We start from the raw sequence: 19,134 nt of genomic DNA on the forward strand, positions 1-19,134 counted from the left end.
CTGTAACGTGTCCCTGTCCACCCTGTAGCGCTCTACTATCTCCAGGTCTTGCAGCCCCTGGTAGGTTACCCTTGGTCTGAACACTCTCCTTCTCCTGTGAGGCCTACGGTAGTTGTCGGCACCCTCCTCCGCAAATCTGTCTGTCTCTGCCACATACCTATGCATCACGGCCACGGCGGCACCCAACATAAACATATTAAAAGTTCCCCGTGTGTTTACACCCTACGGTGCAGCGTTATGAAATCGCGCTGTGTGTTGTGTACATTCACACTTTATACTGTTGTGCTGTATACCCGGTGATGTCATTGGGTGTGTCTGTGCAGCCGTATCTGTGGATTATCTTCGGTGTTTTACCGTTGCAACTGCAACGGTATTGCCTTTAGTGTTACATTACAGTTGCCTGCATTGGCTTAGCTTTGCATCTTACATTACTGTTTCTGCACGCTGCACCTACTATTGCCTGCAGTGCATCCTGCAGGCACATGGCATATGATGCATTTTGTCTGCCGCCGCCGTTATGCTACCTCTGTACTTGGCTGTGCTATTTCGGTTCTTTGCTCTTTGCATTTCTACTACATCCCCTACTATCTTTGCATTCCTTTGCCTCCCCTTTCCCGTTATGCAGGTGTCTGCATGCAGAGTTGTCAGCTGCCGCTGTTTGCCCTTCCTGGATTGATTGGTGTTGATTGCTCATTACGGCTCCAATTACACTGCTTCCGCATTTCCTCATATTCTCCGCATTACCTTCCTATATCCGTGGTTGTTGACGGGGAGGCCGTCACATGACTGGGTTGGGGAACGTAGTCATCCTCGTGCACATGCATCTATGAGGGCATTATGTACTCTTAGCGATCTATTTCCTCGCCACGATCCTGCTGCTGTGATGTGCATTGTACAGCCCATGTTTGCTGGCCTCCAATATGCTTCCTCCTACAGTGGCACACCCCTCTGCGATTGACATGTATCCCGTGTAGGCCACTCCTCGGTGTACTACCGCTGCGCGTTGCTCCATCCTTACACGGCGGTTTTGCGATTCACTATTATCTGCCTCATTTGCGTGGCATTGACTACTAATACATGGTTACGGCGCCGAACACTGCCGCCACTCCTTGACAACCCTTGTGCTGGGGTTGAGGCTTTCCATACATACTATGGTGTGTGGTGGCTGTGCAGCTGATGTGTATTATACAGCTCTTTTAGGACATTGTCATATTATTTCATTGCTTTGCACCTTCTGTGCACATATCCAGGGTTTCTGCTGTGGTTTCTACGTACATAACATTTATGTCATTATTTACGGTTTGTGCATGTTTTCTTTGGACATTCTCGGTGTCTTTCGTCATTGGCATATTGCACCTGTATGATACCTGACGTTGACAGCCTTCCGTTACTCCTTGGTCATGTTTGGGTAAATGTAAACCGCTTTTTGGTTTACATTGCCGCGTTTACGCTTACGCCTGCCCCACTGTGGATCGCTATTTGCCTTCATTTGCATGGTGCAATACCGCACACAGTGTGATTAGCATACCTACGCGGGCGGCGAGGTCCGCACGCCGGTAGTGCACGTGGGATTGCTTCATACCTGAATCGCTCGGTGGCCATATTTGGCTTTATAACGCCGACACTATGCGGGCGCCTGGCGCAAGGTTCATGAATCCCGGGGACTATATTATTTTTAATAATGTAAAATTCAACATTTTCTAAAGTTTTTTGTGTGTATATTTAAAGTACAAATGTTTTTAGTGTCTATGTCTTTAAAATTGTGGGAGAATAATTGAATAATTGATTGTTTCATTGCATATAATGGGTGTTGATTTGGAGCAATGTAATTTCTTCTGTTTCTTGTTCTGAGGAAGTCCCCGAGGTGTATACTGGGGAAGAAAGTGCTTAACAATAGACTGGAGTAACATACTCTTTGTGAGCATTTTGTTTCATGTGTTGGGCTTATGGTGCAGCTACTTGCTCATATTGGCACCTTTGAACTTTTGTTTGTAAAGATTGTAAAGAGGAGTGGACCTTTGATTGATCCTTGAGGAACACCAGTTGAAATGGGTAAATGTGAGGATAGGTAATTTTGCCATTTCATAGATTATTGCTGGTCTGTGAGATAGCTGTGGAACCCTGAGAGAGCTGAGTGAGATGAATTTAAAGCTGCTAGCCCATTAAGGAGCTCTTGAAGTGATAGTGTTGAATGCCTTGGACATATCAAGGAAGACAGGGGCAACTTGCTGCCCATTATTTTTTAGTTGATTAGCAGTGTTAGTGAAGCTTAACAGGGCAGTTGTAGTACTATACTTTGGCCTGAAGTCATGTTGGGAGTTTGTTAGTAGATTATTACAGGTAAAATAGTCCATAAGCTGGTAGTGGATGTATTTTTTGAGGATTTTAGACAATGGGGCGAGAATGGCTATTGGTCTGTAGTTGAAAATTCTGTTTAGACACATCCTTTGTAGAGTGGAATGATATAGGAAATTTTCGACAGTTTAGGGATATACTGCTTTCTACATGATCTATTAATCAATAGAGAGAGAGGGTAGGCGATGGTATTAGCTGCTATTTTGAGATATGTGTTGCGTTGTTGATCAATAGCGAGGTTTGTGGGTTTTAGTTTATTTAGTAATTTACTTAAGGAAGAAGTTTGGATGGGCTCGAAGAAGAAAGTAATAGTACATGTGTTTTGGGGTGCTATAAATGGAGGGGTGTTTATTTTATTTTATTTTATTTAGCAGAGATGCAATGGCGCTTGTAAAGAAAGAGTTGAATTGTATAGTTAAACTATCATGGGTGTTGGAGGTGGTGGAAGGTGGAGTTAAAGAATGACCAAGGCAAAGGAGTTTTTTTTATGCTGCCCTCAAATTTTTGGGGATTATTGTGGTGTGATTGTTGTCTTTGAGTAAAGAAGTTTTTTTTAACAATTTTAATCTGGGATTTGGCTTTGTTTGTTGGGTTTTGTTATTATAGTAGTGGGACCATGCTTTATCTCTGTCCTTGAGTAATTTAGTTTCTTTAGACAGCCATGGAGTATAGTTGGACTTTACACAAACCTTTCTGACAGGAGTGAGAGTGTTTAGAATCTCCAGGAATTTAGTGTTAAAGTAGTCCACAGCAGAATCCAGGTGGAATAGTCTTAAAGGAGACCAGTCACAGTTATGTAGAAGAGACATAAAGGTAATGGATGAAAAGTATTTGTTGCTTTAATCTGTTTATATAGTATGGATTTTAGGAGGTTGAGCTTTATTTGTTGTGATATAAGACATAGGGCCAGATTCAGGAAGGCTTACACGGAGTTCAAGAGTAGTGTAAGCCTCCGTGTAAGCCTCCCGATTCAGGAACAGCCCAAATCTCCGTGTAAGAGACAGCTAACACGTCTCTTACAAGGACTGGGCGTGGAAATGCTCAATACCTCATTTGCAGCTCAAAGATATGCAAATGAGGTATCTGAGCGATCCACGAAGCAGAAACCAGTCCGTGTAACGGACGTGTTAGCTGCAGAAATGTACTCAGCTGACAACTGAGTACATTTCTGCAAAATTAAAAAAGGGAGCTATGTCAGCTCCAAATAAAGGGTGCATATGTTGCATTAAGCATGCCAATGGCCAAATATGTGGCCATTGGCATGAAAAACTGTTGCAAAAATAAGTTATATAACTTTTTTTTTTCACGGGATTTTTGGGTTTAACTGCAGCGCACACCCCTGCAAACGGGGTGCGCTACCTAAAACTGAAAACCGAAGCTTATAAGCCCACAATTGTGGGATTTATGTATTACATTGAATGTCAATGGAGGGACTTGCAGACCAAAAACAATATGGCCTCCGTTTAGTGGTTGTCAAGGGGGGGAAGCTCCGTGTAAGACATGTAACTAGTCATTACTAGGCAATCCTATGTAAATGAGGGTTACAATACTGAATCACACTGTCACATAGGTAATGAGCACTGTCTGAGTAGTGTAAGAGTTAGAGACGGGGAGGAACAGAGTAAGAGGTAGGTGACATCATGGGGAATGATAGCAATAAATGTACCAGATTGGAGGGCAATGTAAGGTAACAGATGACAGACAGACATCAGGGAGGGAGGTGTGTCCCAACAGAACACTAGGAAAGTCAAGAAATTGAGGGTATACGCTATCCCTACACTCAAAGTTTCTTGAAATACGTGCATGCTGCAGCGCTGTAAGGCAGGTTCAACATGTGGGAGCGTGTTGCAATCCGTTTACAATGGTTTGCTGGCGCACGCGCGTGCGCGTTTTAGCATGAATCAGCCTAGTAAACACCGTGTAAGGATGTGTGCACGTGTAACACAGTGTAGGGATGTGTGCGTGTTTAAGTGACTGTGGCGTGTTTAAGCTGGTGTGCACATTGCTCCCCTCAGGAAACAGAAAGGAAACAGGAAACAACTAAAATCCAGGCAAACTGCCAGAAGATACTACTGGAGTTAATTGGTGGAAACAATTAGAAGCAGGCAATTACACAGGCAGACTAGAAGCCCAACCCAGCACTTAAAACACTGCAAAGAGCAGTGCAGGCTGTTTCTCACAACAGATACTGCCAGAAACTAAGCTATCAGAATTGAAAACTGAAAAAAGCAGAACTCAGAGCAGAAATGCTAGGGGCTGCCATAGCTATTATAATCAGGCATAGGCGAATTGCTGAGGGTGGTGACAATGCAGATGCTGACAGACAACCCAGAGTGAGGAGAAGGAGAAGAGTATACAGGCCCAGGGTCACCTACCATGGGTTACATGAGCTGGAGATAGTAGAGCGCTATAGAGTGGAAAGAGAGCTCCTGCAGCAGATTGTTGAGCTGTGCAGGCCACGCCTCACACACAGAACCAACAGAGGGGAACCCATCCCAGTGGAAACCAAGGTATGTTTTGGCCTAAGAATACTAGCAACAGGTACCTTCCAGAGACCACCTGGCGATATGATGGGGATATCACAGGCATCAGCCTCCAGGGTACTACACCAGTTCCTGGATGCCATGTCAGCACATGTCGGTGATCATGTATATTTCCCCAATGCCCGTGAGGTATTGGCCAGCAATATGCGTCTCTTCCAGCAAATAGCAGAATACCCAGAGGTACTGGGTGCTATAGACTGCACGCACATACGCATCAAAGCACCAGCAGGAGAGCAGGGTAGAGCCTACATTAACTGCAAGGGATACCCCTCCATCAACTGCCAGGTCGTGTGTGATGCCCAGGGCATAATAATGAATGTGTGTGCTGGCTGCCCTGGGAGCTACCACGATTCCCATATCTGGCATCTGACGCAGCTGTACCAATCATTTGCCAATGGGGACTTCCCACACGGACACCTAGTGGGGGATGCAGGTTATGTACTTGAGCCGTGGCTGATGACACCCATCAGAAATGCACACACACCTGAACAGGAACGCCATAATGAGGCACACGCACAAACACGTAATATCATAGAGCATGTGTTTGGGCTGCTCAAGTCACGGTTCCGGTGTCTGGATACATCTGGTGGAGCCTTGCAGTACACACCAACTACATGTACCCAAATGATCATGATATGTGCTATGCTACATAATATGATCCTGCGGAAACAGCTGCAGCAGGACCAGCACAGGGCTGGGCCAAACATCCCCCCACCATTGCCAAGGCCACCACAGGCAGGGGGCGACTCGGAGGAGGAACAACCTGACCTTGTCCCAGTAGGCAGAAGGAGGCGTGCCCAGTATGCCCTGGCCTTGGCAAAGAGGCAACGCATAGCACATACGCTTGGTCAGTAGGAACACTGGGACTGATACTCGCTCTGACTCACCCATACAGTAACAGGGATGCCTAACATGACACAACCTGCTGCCAAACATGTACAGGGAGTGTAGTATGTGTATCCGACAGAGGTGGCCCTGCAGCACCACCTGAGGCATGAATGCCATGTGTTAAGTAATGTAATATCATGTACCACATGCACACCTGAGGACCCCAACTAACATCCACCCTCAAGAATCATAAACCACAAAAACACAAACCCACCTCATGGGTACCACAAGGGATAGGAACCTAGATGTAATGCTACCCAATGCCAGAAGTATAAACATCAAGATGTGTGCAGTGTAAACACACACAGTATAGAGAATGTAGATATCAGTGCTGTAATAGAAAACAGGGTCAAAGCCCACATCAGCACCCTGCCACTACCAGGTCACACGTCATACAGTGATGTACATGTGCAAAAACATGGAACAAGATACAAAATGAGGGTGACTAGCAATAAATAGCATGGATAACCACACACCCATGTTTGTACCACAACAAGAAGCAACATGGAATAGCCATGGTCAAAAACCAATGGCTAAAACTGACTACTACTATATAGCTTGCTGCAGACCACTGTCCTAATATCAGGAACTGCCCCAGGCCTATGTGCATAGGTTCATACTAGGCTATCTGCCCTAGGGCATTAATAAGCCTAGCCCAGAGTTTTGTGGCTTCTGCCACCCCTTCAAGTTGATGGATAATATGCCCATTATTCTGCTGTGCCTCTGTCAAGCAGTGATACTGAGGTTATCCCTGGGGTATACCTGCAATCTCCCATCCATTGGTCAAGATCTCACTTGAACAAAGCCAGTGAGGTGCTCAGCCTCACATGTACCAGGATGTTGTTCCACAGCATAGGGACTCTCTGGGTGATGAATATGTCCCTCCAGCACATCCTATTAATATCTGTGTTGAGGTTTAGGTCTCCTGCCCTTGTAGTTCTGATGGATGTAGAGGTCTTGAGGTGAAGCATGTTCAATAATTCTGGGTTGGACATAGCCTTGTATGTCAGGCACAGGTCACCTCTGAGCAGACGGTAAGTGACTGAATACAGCTGGAATTCCTTCAGTCGGGCAGCATAAGAAATATGTTTGAGACCCTTTCACCTCCTGTTGAGGAATTTGTGGGCCCATCCAATTGCCGCAGGTGTTGGGTCAGATACATTTTGAATGGGGCATTGTATGCAATCATTGGTCTGATGAGTGATGAGTACAGGGGAACAATGACCTCCCTTGATCTAGATGTGAATCCCTGCATGATGAGGTGGCCAATGTAGAAGGCCTTCCAAACTACCCTGGCAATGTGAGTGTCAAACAAAAGGTTACTGTCAACCTGGGTGCCTAGGTCCCTGATAACCTCCTCTGTGCTTAGAGGATTGCCACCTAGATGGGAAGTAGTGGTAACCTTGTTCTTCCTGAAGGGTATGGCTATGCATTGTTTAGTGTTTAATGTAAGGTCATGGCTGTGGCACCAGTTATCCGTGTCTATGAGACCCTTCTGAAGGATGTCTGTGTCAGATGGGTTTCCAAACTATGCTTCCCAGTTTGCAGTCATCGTCAAACTTTGTCAGCCATAATCCTCCTGTGTTTGCTCGTACTTCTGAAAAGTAGATGCTGAACAAATGTGGGCCCAGGACTGAGCCCTGTGGGACACCACTTGTGACAGCTCTGGAGTGTGACATGGCACCAGCAACTTTGACCCTGTGTGTTCCGTCACTTAGCTAGTTTGCAACCCATGCTGTGATGTATGGGTTCACAATTAAGCTGGTGATGTTTTCAATGATACCTGAGTGGGGTATTGTGTCGAAAGCCTTTGCCAGGTCAAGGTAGGCTGTGTGGACTGCCTTGCCCACATCAATGGCCTGAGTGACTGTTTTGAAAAAGTCAACCAAGTTTAAAAGGCATGATCTGCCCTTGACAAAGCCAAACTGGATTGTATCCAATGTCTGCAAGTCCCCTATGTCTTCATTTATAATTCCCATTATGATCCTCTGCATAGCTTAGCAGAACAGGCTTGTCAAGCTGATGGGATGGTAGTTTCCGGGGTTGGTGGAGGCACCTCCATTGTGAAGTGGGTCCACCATTGCCGTATGCCACTCCTTGGGCACATATTCTGAGGTGAGGCTAAGATTAAACAGCTGCCCTAACTGCGGGTGTAATTACTCATTGAGTTCATGGAGCACACAACTGGGGACACCATCTGGTCCCATGGATAAAGTGTTTTCTGCCTTGGATTGAGCAGTTCCCACCCCAGCATTGGAGATGTTTGGGGGGCTACAATCCTCTGGTGTAGATACCCCTCCAGTTGGGGGGAGGGGGGGGAATCTGCAATGAACCTGTCAGCCAGTATGTTGGCAATGTCTGTAGGTGCAGTGATATCTACATCATTCCAAACTAATTCTGAGCATATCTGGGAGTTCCCTCCCAGGTTTCAAACATAGGCAAAAAAGGCCTCATGATTGTCCCTTGAGTCCTGAGTGGGTTTACTCTCAAAACTTGCCTCGGATGATTGTATGGGGGAACCCAGTGTTTTACTCACAATGAGCAGGGGTGTCTTCCCTCCTACGGATTACGCTCTATCTTGTAGTAGCTCCTTCCTTGTGTTGTAGAGCTTGTTTATGGCTCGGGTCCACCAGACTGGATGCTTGCCTGTGGTACAAAGAGTCTTTGTTTTGTTTGGGATTGCCTGATCCATGCAGTCCTGGAGGTGCTGGTAGAAGGCATTTCTAAGTGATACAGTGGCTTGGGTAATGGTGTCCGCTGGCTTGAGGGCCTTGAAAGAGACCACACCAGTCATTAGAAATGTGAAGTCGGCATTTGAGAAGGTCTTCACTGTTTGTTTTGCCATCTGGGGTGTGGGTGGGATGTGGACTCCCACTGAGAGTAGTCCATGATCTGATCTCACCAATGATGGGTATACTTCTGGTGTTGAACAGTGTGACCCCATGTTCGTGATGATGAGTTCTAGTATGTTGCCTCCACTTGAGGGGATTGGGACCAGTTGTTCCATGGCATTTCAGTGTATGAACTCATGGAACCTTTGTGTTAGAGTGTTGTGGCATGATTAGTGATCCCAGTCTATATGTGGATAGTTGGAATCACCCAGTAGGATGGTGTTTGGAGATACATTTATCCCCTTCAGTGTTTGCAGGATAGCTGTGTGAGGTACCTGAGTTTGAGAGGGTGGCATGTAACATGCTACAAACTGCAGAGCAGTCTTGCCTACGGTCACTGGCACCTGGATGGTCTCCGATGCATCATGTGTTGCCACCAACAATGAGGTGAGGGTGTCCTTGATGAATATGGACACCCACCATCCTTCTTGGTGTTGTCCGGATGCTGGTGCCGGAATGCATGATATGAGGTAACACCCGATAGTGCCGGGGTGCTGTCAGAAGCTGTGAACCAGGTTTCAGGCACAGCACAGACATCAATGTGCTACATACTGAGAAGGGCATAGAGTGTGTGCAGCTTGAGGTTCAGACCTCTGGCATTGAGCAGCAGTACCCTTAGTGTCCTTCCTTTACTGTGTTCTAGGGTGGTAGGTGTAGAATCTGAATCTTGCATAAAAAAGGCACAATGGGGGTGGCAAGAGCATCATCCGAAACTGAAGCCCAGGGGTGACAGGTGCAAGCCGTCCCTTGCAAATCACCGTGGCCTGTCCAGCATGTCGTCCCAGGCAGACAGACATTGGACCCCCTTTGAATGACACCATAGTCTAAGCAAAATAATACAGCTGATCATCTTGTCTCTGTTTATGTGGCATCATACTTGGTGAAGGTAGGATACTGCTGAAGGTCAGGGTCATACCTGCCTGGCCTACATAATCAGAGGGATCCTCTATGTCTCTTTCCATGTAGTCCAGGGAGGTACATCTCAGGTCGTTCACACCAGCATGGATAATGACTGGGTCAGACCTGTACTTGCAGTTGAGTGACCTGAGTGCTTGCATTATGTGGTGGATTCCAGTGCCCGATAGGCAGCTTACTGTGACCTCCTCCGTACCCGATCTGGTGAGCGGGACGTCAGTGTGTCTGACTATGGAGTAACCATAGACAAGTGTGTCTGGCATTGTTTTTGGCCTTAAGGGCTGTGACTGTTTGGCACACCGACTCTGTGGTCAATGTGTTGCATGTGTTGTGCCCTGTGGAGGAAGTTGTGTGAGTGTCTGTTGTGGTGGCCACTGCCATTCCGTGAGAATCCTGATCAGAGCCTCCAAGAGTGTCTCTGTGTGTCTATGTGTATGATCTTAAGTTGTGATAGTGCCATGTGAGACTGGATTTGTGATGTGTGTGTGGTTACCTTCACCTTCTCTCTGCTCTTGCTAGTCCTATGTTGAGAGAGCTCAGCCTCCACTTTGGCTATATACTTGCATCTCTCACATGTATGTGTGTTTTATGGCAGAAGGAGAGGGTTGACAGTGTACATGAGGCAAGTGTAACATTGCCTCAATATTCCCAGGTTCACCAGCTGAGCAGGAGAGGACACTAGCAACTGATCTCTAGACATGCTAGAAAGAATAGACAAAACAATGTTGGAATACAGGGAGATATCAAGCCCCCCAAACCACATCATACTGTTTGATTGACAATAGCTACACATACACCGGTGTTTCATAGTGTCATAGTCTACTACTAGGCTATCTGCCCTAGTGCATGTATAAGCCTAGCCATAGTGATGTGGCTATTGCCACCCCTTATACTGGTAATAAGTGTACAGAATAGATTCTGAAGATTGTGCCTCTGACTTAGTAGTGACACAGTATGACCCCCTTACGTAATTGAATAACATGACTGTGCCTCTGTCTAGTCTGTGCCTCCGTCTCATATGCAGTTGTTCAGATGTCTCCTGAAGAGAGTCAGTGAGGGACTCTGTCAAACATGGACTGGGATACTCTGCTAGAGTGTGAGATGCCTCTGAGTTATGACTCTGTCCCTCCAGCAGGTCCTATACATGTATGTGCTAAGGTTCAAATCCTCAGCTCTCATGGCTCTGGTGGATTTGGATTGCTTGCAGTGGAGCATGTCCACCAAATCCTGATTGGACATGGTCTTGTATGTCAGGCATAGGTTACCTGTACGTATGCGGTATGACACTGAACAAAGCTGGATTTCCTCTATTCTGGAAGCATATGACATGTGTTGAAGAACCCTGATCTTCATGGTAGGTACTTTTGGGGTGTCTCCAGCTGTTGCAATTGCTGGGTGAGGTACATACCATATGGGGCTTTGTATTCAATCATGGGCCTGATAAGGGAGAAGGATAGTGGAACAATGACCTCCTATGATCTTGATGGAAAACCCTCCATGATAAGGTGGGCAAGATAGAAAGTCTTCCTAACCACTTTGGCAACAGGGGTGTCAAAAGAGATGTCACTATCTACATGTGTCCCCAGGTGTCTGATTTGTTGTCTGTACTCAGTGGGTTGCTGTCTATGTATTGATCTGTGGGTACTTTGTTCCTCCCAAAGGGGATGAATACACATCAGTTGCATTCAGTTTCAGGCCATGCATCTGGCACGAGCTATCCGCCTTTGTGACGGCATTCTGTAGTATTTGTGTGCCAGCTGATGTATTCACTATGGTGCCTAGGTTGCAGTCATCTGCAAACTTTGTCAGCCACAACCCCCCTATGTTTGCTTTCACATCTGAAAAGTAAATACCAATTAAGAGGGGTCCCAGGACACATCCTTGTGGGACACCACCTGTGACTGGCTTCGAACCTGACAAGGCACCTGCAATGTTGACTTTATGGGTTCTGTTTCTTAGCCATTTTGCAACCTATCCTGCGACATATGCCGTTATATGTCAGCTGTTGAGCTTGGCTATGATGCCTGAGTGTGGTATTGTGTCACAGGCCTTAGCCAAGTGCAGGTAGGCTGTGTGGACTGCGTAGCCCTCATCGATGGCCCTACTGACAGTTTCATAGTAGTCAACTAGGTGCAAAGGCAGGATCTGCCCTGTACAAAGCTGAACTAGGTGGGAACAAGGGTCCGTAGGTCAGTAATGTGTCTGTGTAAGAGCTCCATAATGACTCTCCCCATATCTTTGCAGACAAGGCTGGTTAAGCTTGTGTGGTGGTAGTTGCCATGGTCTGTGGAGGCATCTCCTCTGTGGAGTGGGACCACTGTTGTCACTGTTCAGGTACATATCCTGTAGCAAGACTAAGGTTAAATAGCAGTTGTATCAATGGGTCCAGCCCCTTCTGGAGTTCACATAGCATGCAACTGCAGATACCAGCAGGTCCCATGGATGCCGTGTACTTGTCTTTGCTGAGTGTGGCTCTCACATGGACATCCAAGATGACAGTGAGGTTACATACAGCAGTGATAACTATCTTCTTTTGGGGGTGAGGAGGGGTAAATCGCACTGAAGCTGTCCGCCGGAATGTTGCCAATATCTGTCAGGTCACTGGAATATATGTTGTTGTGTACCAACTCTGAGCATATCCGAGGGTTCACAACCAGGTGTCTGACATAACTGAAGAAATCAGTGTGGTTACCTTCATTGTCTTTAGTGATTTATGTCCCCAAGTTGACCTTGCATGTCTTTATGAGATAATGTAGCTTTCTACTAGTGCTGATCACAGCTGTCTTCCTTTTTGGAGATGTAGCTCTGTCTTGCATTAGTAACCGTCGTCTGTCATACAGTTTGTTTATGGCTGGGGTCCACCAGACAGGACACTTTCCCTTTGCGGAGAGAGTCCTGTTTTATTTGTGATTGCATGGTCCATGCTGTCTGACATCTAGCTAAGGGGAGGTCATTGTGGTTCTGCAGTTATCTTTCATCAGCATTAGAAATGACCACAACAGCCCCTGTGGGGTGAACCTCATGCAGACACATCCAGCACCTGTAAAGTCCACAACAGTACCTCACCAGGAGTATGACAGAGCTGGAACACATGTAATGTGTAGTCTGATTAAACAGAGTGCAGCTCCACACACTGCCATGCTGTCCACCCAGATGCAATCTGTGCCTGATGTAGAAAGCCATGTCCAAGCTGGAATCAATGCACATGCTGCACCTTGTACAATCTGAATGGCAGGGAGCTATGCACATGAGGGACCTGAACCCCAGCACTGACATATATAGGACAGGCTGTACTGCATTATCCAAAACACAGAAGCCACCCCCACACATGAGTAAATACCAGTACAGGTTGTCCGTAGAGACACTCGTTGAGTCCCCTCAACAGGAATCCTAATGAGTGCATGGGAGATGGGAGGTTTACCCTGGGTATCAATGTTATGTCACAGGTAGACAGAGGCACAGTATACTAAACAAGACATATGTCATGGCAAACTTCACTTACAATGTGTTGATGGACAAACACACTCTCCGACTAGCATTAGAAATGGCCTAGGGCACATCGGTAGTGTTCGCCAATGTACACCCATGTTGTGGAATACACTACTGATGTTGGATGAGGCTGTTGTAAGTAGTTCACATCTGAACATAATGCAACATGGTCAGATAGGTTCATAGGTACATAGGTTTATACTAGGCTATCTTCCCTAAGGCAGGTATAAGCCTAGCACAGAGTTCATTGGCATACACCACTCCTTATATGGAAACAGTACTGTGCCCATTATTGTGTCATGCCTCTCTCCAGCAGTGACACCATGACGATCCCCGGGTTAAACATATGACCTTCCATCCACAGGTCAAGATACCTCTTGAACACAGCCAGCAAGGTGCTCTGCCTCACATGGACCGGGATTGTATTACACAGCATAGGGAGTCTCTGGGTGATAACTTCATCCCTCCAACATGTCCAACATACAACCCTGCTAAGGTGTAAGTCACCTGCACTAGTGGTTCAGGTGGATCTGCCGATTCTGAGGTGGAGCATGTCCATTAATCCCTGTTTGGACGTGGCCTCGCATGTCAGGCACATGTCACCTCTAAGCAGACGGTATGTGAGTGAATAGAGTGGGAGTGTCTTCAATCTGGCAGCATATGACAGCTGTTGGGGTTCCTTGATCCTTTAGGTGGGGGACACTCAGGGTGTCTGCAATTGCTGCAGATGTTGGGTGACATACAGCCAGAATAGGGCATTCAACTCGATCACCGGTCTGATAAGTGAAGAGTACAGGGGAACAATGACCCACTAGATCTGGATGTGAATCCCATCCTGAGCAGGTGGGCAATGTAGAAGGTCTTTCTAGCCACTTTAGCAATGCGAGTCTCAGAAGAACGGCAACTGTCAACCTGGGTCCCCAGGTCCATGATAACCTCCTCTGTGCTTAGAGGATTGCCACCTATATGGTAGCTTGGGGTCACCTTGCTTTTCCTGAAGGGGATGTCTACACATGTTGTGCACTTTGACTTCAGGCCATGGCCCTGGCACCAGCTATCAGTTACTGTGAGTCCCTTCTGAAGGATATCCGTGTGTGATGCACTGTCCACCATGGTGCCCAATGTGCAGTCATCTGCAAACATTGTCAGCCAAAGTCCTCCCATGTTGGCCTGTACTTCTGGGAAGTACATGACAAACAATGGGGGCCAAGGACTGAGCCCTGTGTGACACCACCTGTGACCAGCCTGGAGTCTAACATAGTGCCAGCAACTCTAACCCTGTGGGTCCCGTCCTTAAGCCAGTTTGCAACCCATCTTGTGACATATGGGTTTACATTTCAGTTGTTAGGGTTTTCCACAATACCTGAGTGGGGTATTGTGTTGAAAGTGTTTGCAAGGCCAAGGTAGGCTGTATGGACTGCCTTTCCCCAACAATGGCCTAAGTGACCAATTTGAAGATGTCAACCCAGTACAAAAGGCATGATCTGCCCTGACCAAGCCAAAATGGGATGGGTACAATGTCTGCATGTCCCCTATATCTTTGTTTATGAGCTCAATTATGATCCTCTCCATAGATTTGCAGACTACACTTGTTAAGCTTATGGGGCAGTAATTACCAGGGTCTGTAGAGGCACTGCCTTTGTGCAGATGTGCACAACTGGACCCTAACCAGGCTGTTGTGCACACTATGGAAATGTAAAGCGGTGATAGGACTAAAGCCCAGGATACTGACCTCCACAGTGAAAGTACTGAAACACTACACTATACAGTGCTACAGTGTTAGGTCAGTATGAACGGATGTTGACAATTGTGTGCAAAGTATCCCATGCAAAACCTGCAGGCACAGTATACTCCCTGTTTTGTTCACACAAAAAGCATTCGGACAGTAACTACACTACATGGCACAGAACACACAACCATAAACTGGAGGTATTTGTTGAAGGTCACACTCATCCACAAATGTGATGGGCTGCAGAGTTCAACATATGTAAAGCCCACACTGGGCATGCTCACACACATAGATAAATGAGACATCTTTCACACAACATGCCATGGGAAGGCTGAACTGGGCATGCTCACACACTTGGTCCAAATGTTACTCCTAGCAACTGTGAAAGCACACCAGAGGATGCTCATTCCCTTTTCTAGACACTGATCATGTAAGCACCCTATAAGTATATCGGAGAAAAGAAATCTCTCAATAATCCGAATAGCGTGCTCTGCTAATGTGTCCGTCTGTAGTGTCATAACATGGTTAGGTAGGGGTTTGAATCCAGCAGGTGACAAGTGTGTGTGAAGGGTGGTATGTAAGTGTGTATGAAAGAAACATCCCTTTTGGCAACTGGGAAAATACACCACAGGATGATCATTCCACTTTCTAAACTCTGATGATGTCAGCACCCTATAAGTATATCAGACTTTCTAAACTCTGATGATGTCAGCACCCTATAAGTATATCAGGGGAAACGAAACCTCCCAGTAATCCGAATAGCGCGCTCCGCTAATGCGTCCGTCTGTAGTGTCATAACATAGTTAGGTAGGAGTTTGAATCCAGCAGGTGACAAGTGTGTGTGAAGGGGGGTAAGTGTGTATGAAAGAAACATCCCTTTTGGCAACTGGGAAAATACACCACAGGATGATCATTCCACTTTCTAAACTCTGATGATGTCAGCACCCTATAAGTATATCAGGGGAAAGAAAACCTCCCAGTAATCCGAATAGCGCGCTCTGCTAATGTGTCCGTCTGTAGTGTCATAACATAGTTAAGTAGGGGTTTTAATCCGGCAAGTGTGTGTGAAAGGGGTAAGTGTGTATGAAAGAAACATCCCTTTTGGCAACTGGGAAAATACACCACAGGATGATCATTCCACTTTCTAAACTCTGATGATGTCAGCACCCTATAAGTATATCAGGGGAAAGGAAACCTCTCAGTAATGCGAATAGCGCGCTGTACTAATGCGTCCATCTGTAGTGTCATAACCTAGTTAGGTAGGGGTTTGAATCCAGCAGGTGGCAAGTGTGTGTGAAGGGGGGTAAGTGTGTGTATAAAAGAAACATCCCTTTTGGCAACTGGGAAAACACACCACAGGATGATCATTCCACTTTCTAAACTCTGATGATGTCAGCACCTTATAAGTATATCAGGGGAAAGCAAACCTCCCAATAATGCGAATAGCGTGCTGTGCTAATGCGTCCGTCTCTGGTGTCATAACATAGTTAGATCGGGGTTTGAATCCAGCAGGTGGCAAGTGTGTGTATGAAAAAAACATCCCTTTTGGCAACTGGGAAAACACACCACAGGATGCACATACCCCTTTCTAAATGATATCACAATTATGTATGGCTTTTGATTACAGACATGCCACGTGTGTTTTGCACACACAGAATGCCCATGTGTGTGGGTTGTTACTCACAATAATGCAAGACATTGATTAAACCAGTTATGGCAATGCACACATGATATATGTGTGTACCAAATACACATATGTACCTGTGACCTTCAATAGTTACCATGTGTGATGCCTGCCACATGTGAATACATGGTATTTGCACAGAGTAACATTATGACTGTGGTCTTCTGTGCAGGTGCAGCATGTGGGATGTGTACATACAGTGTGAGATGTAGATGCTATCAGCCTAGTAGTGAGGGATGCACACCTGGTCTGGGGCATATAGTCTACATGTTGTTGATGTACAGGAGCTGCATGTTTTCACCTGTTGTGGGAGTGGTAAGACAGTATTCCATAGCAATGCAGTGACTGCATGCTAAGAACCATTCAGCTAGGGTTTTGTAGCTACACTAAGTCATTAGCATTCAGTAATTTGTCAGAATCCCTGGTGAGGGTCTGATGCCAACCAAGGTCAGGGGTCTACCAGCCTGTGTCACTTGCTCAGTGATCCCTTCCATGTTCCCTATCATGTATCCCAGTGAGGGACATCCCACATCAGCTGTGGTGGCATGGACAATGACTGAGTCATATGTGTCCATGCATCTGACTGACTTGTATGTTTGTGTTATGTGGTGAACCATAGTGCCCCATGAGCATATCACTGTGACCTACACCTTTTCCAGCCTGGTGAGTATTGTCTCACTGTACTGGACAATAAAAGTACCTAACACAACTGCGGCAGTAGTGTTGTATAGCTGTACAGACTGTGCTTGTTTGACACACAGGATTTGTGTGCTATGTGTTATCGTGCTGTGTGCAGGCCTAATGTATGCCTGTGTGCCAGCTGCAGAGATGTCTGCCAGTCATGCAGGATGCTATCCTTAGGCATCACAACTGACCTGTTGTGTTTCCATGCTTGTATTGCTGTCTGTGTAGGTCCACATCAGATTGGTATTGCTGTCACTGTAGTATTTCATGCCACCAGACAGGTTATGCCAGTACTGGGCTCAGAGTGCTTAGTCCACAGTTTGGCCATGTGTTTCCATCTCATACATGTGATGTACATCCATGGGTAGGGGATAGGGTTGACTGTGTACATGTGGCAGCTGTGACATTACTACATGACACACATATTCCACAACTGTACCATAGAGGTGACTGACAACTGACCTTTGCACATACTACCATAGTATTGAGATTACATTGGTGATTAACAGCACATAGGGACAATGGTGATAAAGATACATAGGTCCATAGGTTCGTACAGGGATGTCTGCCCAGGGCATGTATCCACCTAGCCAGAATGTGTGTTCCTTTCAACATGCATTGTGAATCTGTCTTGCTATGCCCTTTTCCAAGGTTAGTATACTGTGCCTCTGTCTCACAGTGACACATAAGTGATACCCAGGGTAACCCTACAATGTTACATCCTGTCATTAATATCACTCTTGAAGATAGTCACTGAGTCAGTCTGCCTAACCTCTATTGGGATAATATTCCGGAATGAAGGGAGCCTCTGAGTTGTGAATGTGCCCCTCCAGCATGTTTTGTGTATATCACTCCTGAGGTTCAAGTATTTCCAGCGTGTATCCTGGTGGGATCTGGATATTCTGAGATGCAGCATGGCCATTAACTGAGGGTATGACCTGGCCCTCTATGTCAGGCACAGATTGCCTATTAAGAGGCAGTATGTCACTGAGTAGAGCTGCTGTTACTTTAACCAGTCAGTATGTGGCATCTGTTTGAGCCCTTTGATCCCCTTGTCGAGGTACATATGTGGTATCTCCAGTTGCTGCAGGTGTCTGGTAAGGTGCATGCCGACAGGTTCATCATAGTCAATTATGGGCATGATGAGGGATGAGTAAAGGGGCACAATGTCCACCCCTGATCTACATGTTCTACATGTGGATCCCATGATGATGTGGCCCATATAACATGCTTACCTAACCACTTTGTCCATGTTGTTGTCAAATGGTAGAATGCTATCAACCTGTGTACCCCAAGGTCCATAATTCCTTCGTCTGCACTTAATGGATTAACACATATGTGGTACGTTGTGGTCACTCTGTGTTTGACAAAGGGGATGACTATACGCTTTCTGTCATTCACATTGAGGCCATGGCTGTGGCACAAGTCATGTGTTTCCAAGAGTCCCTTTTGGAGGGTGCGTGTGTTAGCTGGTGAGTTGATTATGGTGTCCGGTTTGCAGTCACCTGCGACTTGCTGAGCCACAGTACTTCCATGTTGGCCTGTACCTATGATAAATATATAATGAAGATGACAGCTCCCAGGGCTGTGCCTTGTGGGACACCACTTGTACCAGGTTGGAGGCTGACATGGCTCCAGCAATTCTACCATGTGTGTTCTGCCCTTGAGCCACTGTGCAATACCCATAGTGACATAGGGGTTAATATGTACACTGGTGAGCTTCCCTAGAATGCACAACTGGGGTATTGTATCCAAGGCTTATGCAAGGTTCAGGTAGGCTGTGTACACCTCCTTCCATTGACAGTGGCCTTGGTGACTGTTTCAAAGAAATCAAACTGGTTGGAGAGGCAGGATTTGCCATTGACAAAGCCAAACTGTGTATGGTGACATGTCTGTAGGTCCACAATATCTAGATATGTGAGGTTCATGATGATCCTTGCCATAGCTTTGCAGACA

This window comes from Protopterus annectens, chromosome 1.part1 (assembly GCF_019279795.1).
Source record: "Protopterus annectens isolate FY-2018-M chromosome 1.part1, PAN1.0, whole genome shotgun sequence".
Lineage (NCBI taxonomy): Eukaryota > Metazoa > Chordata > Ceratodontiformes > Protopteridae > Protopterus > Protopterus annectens.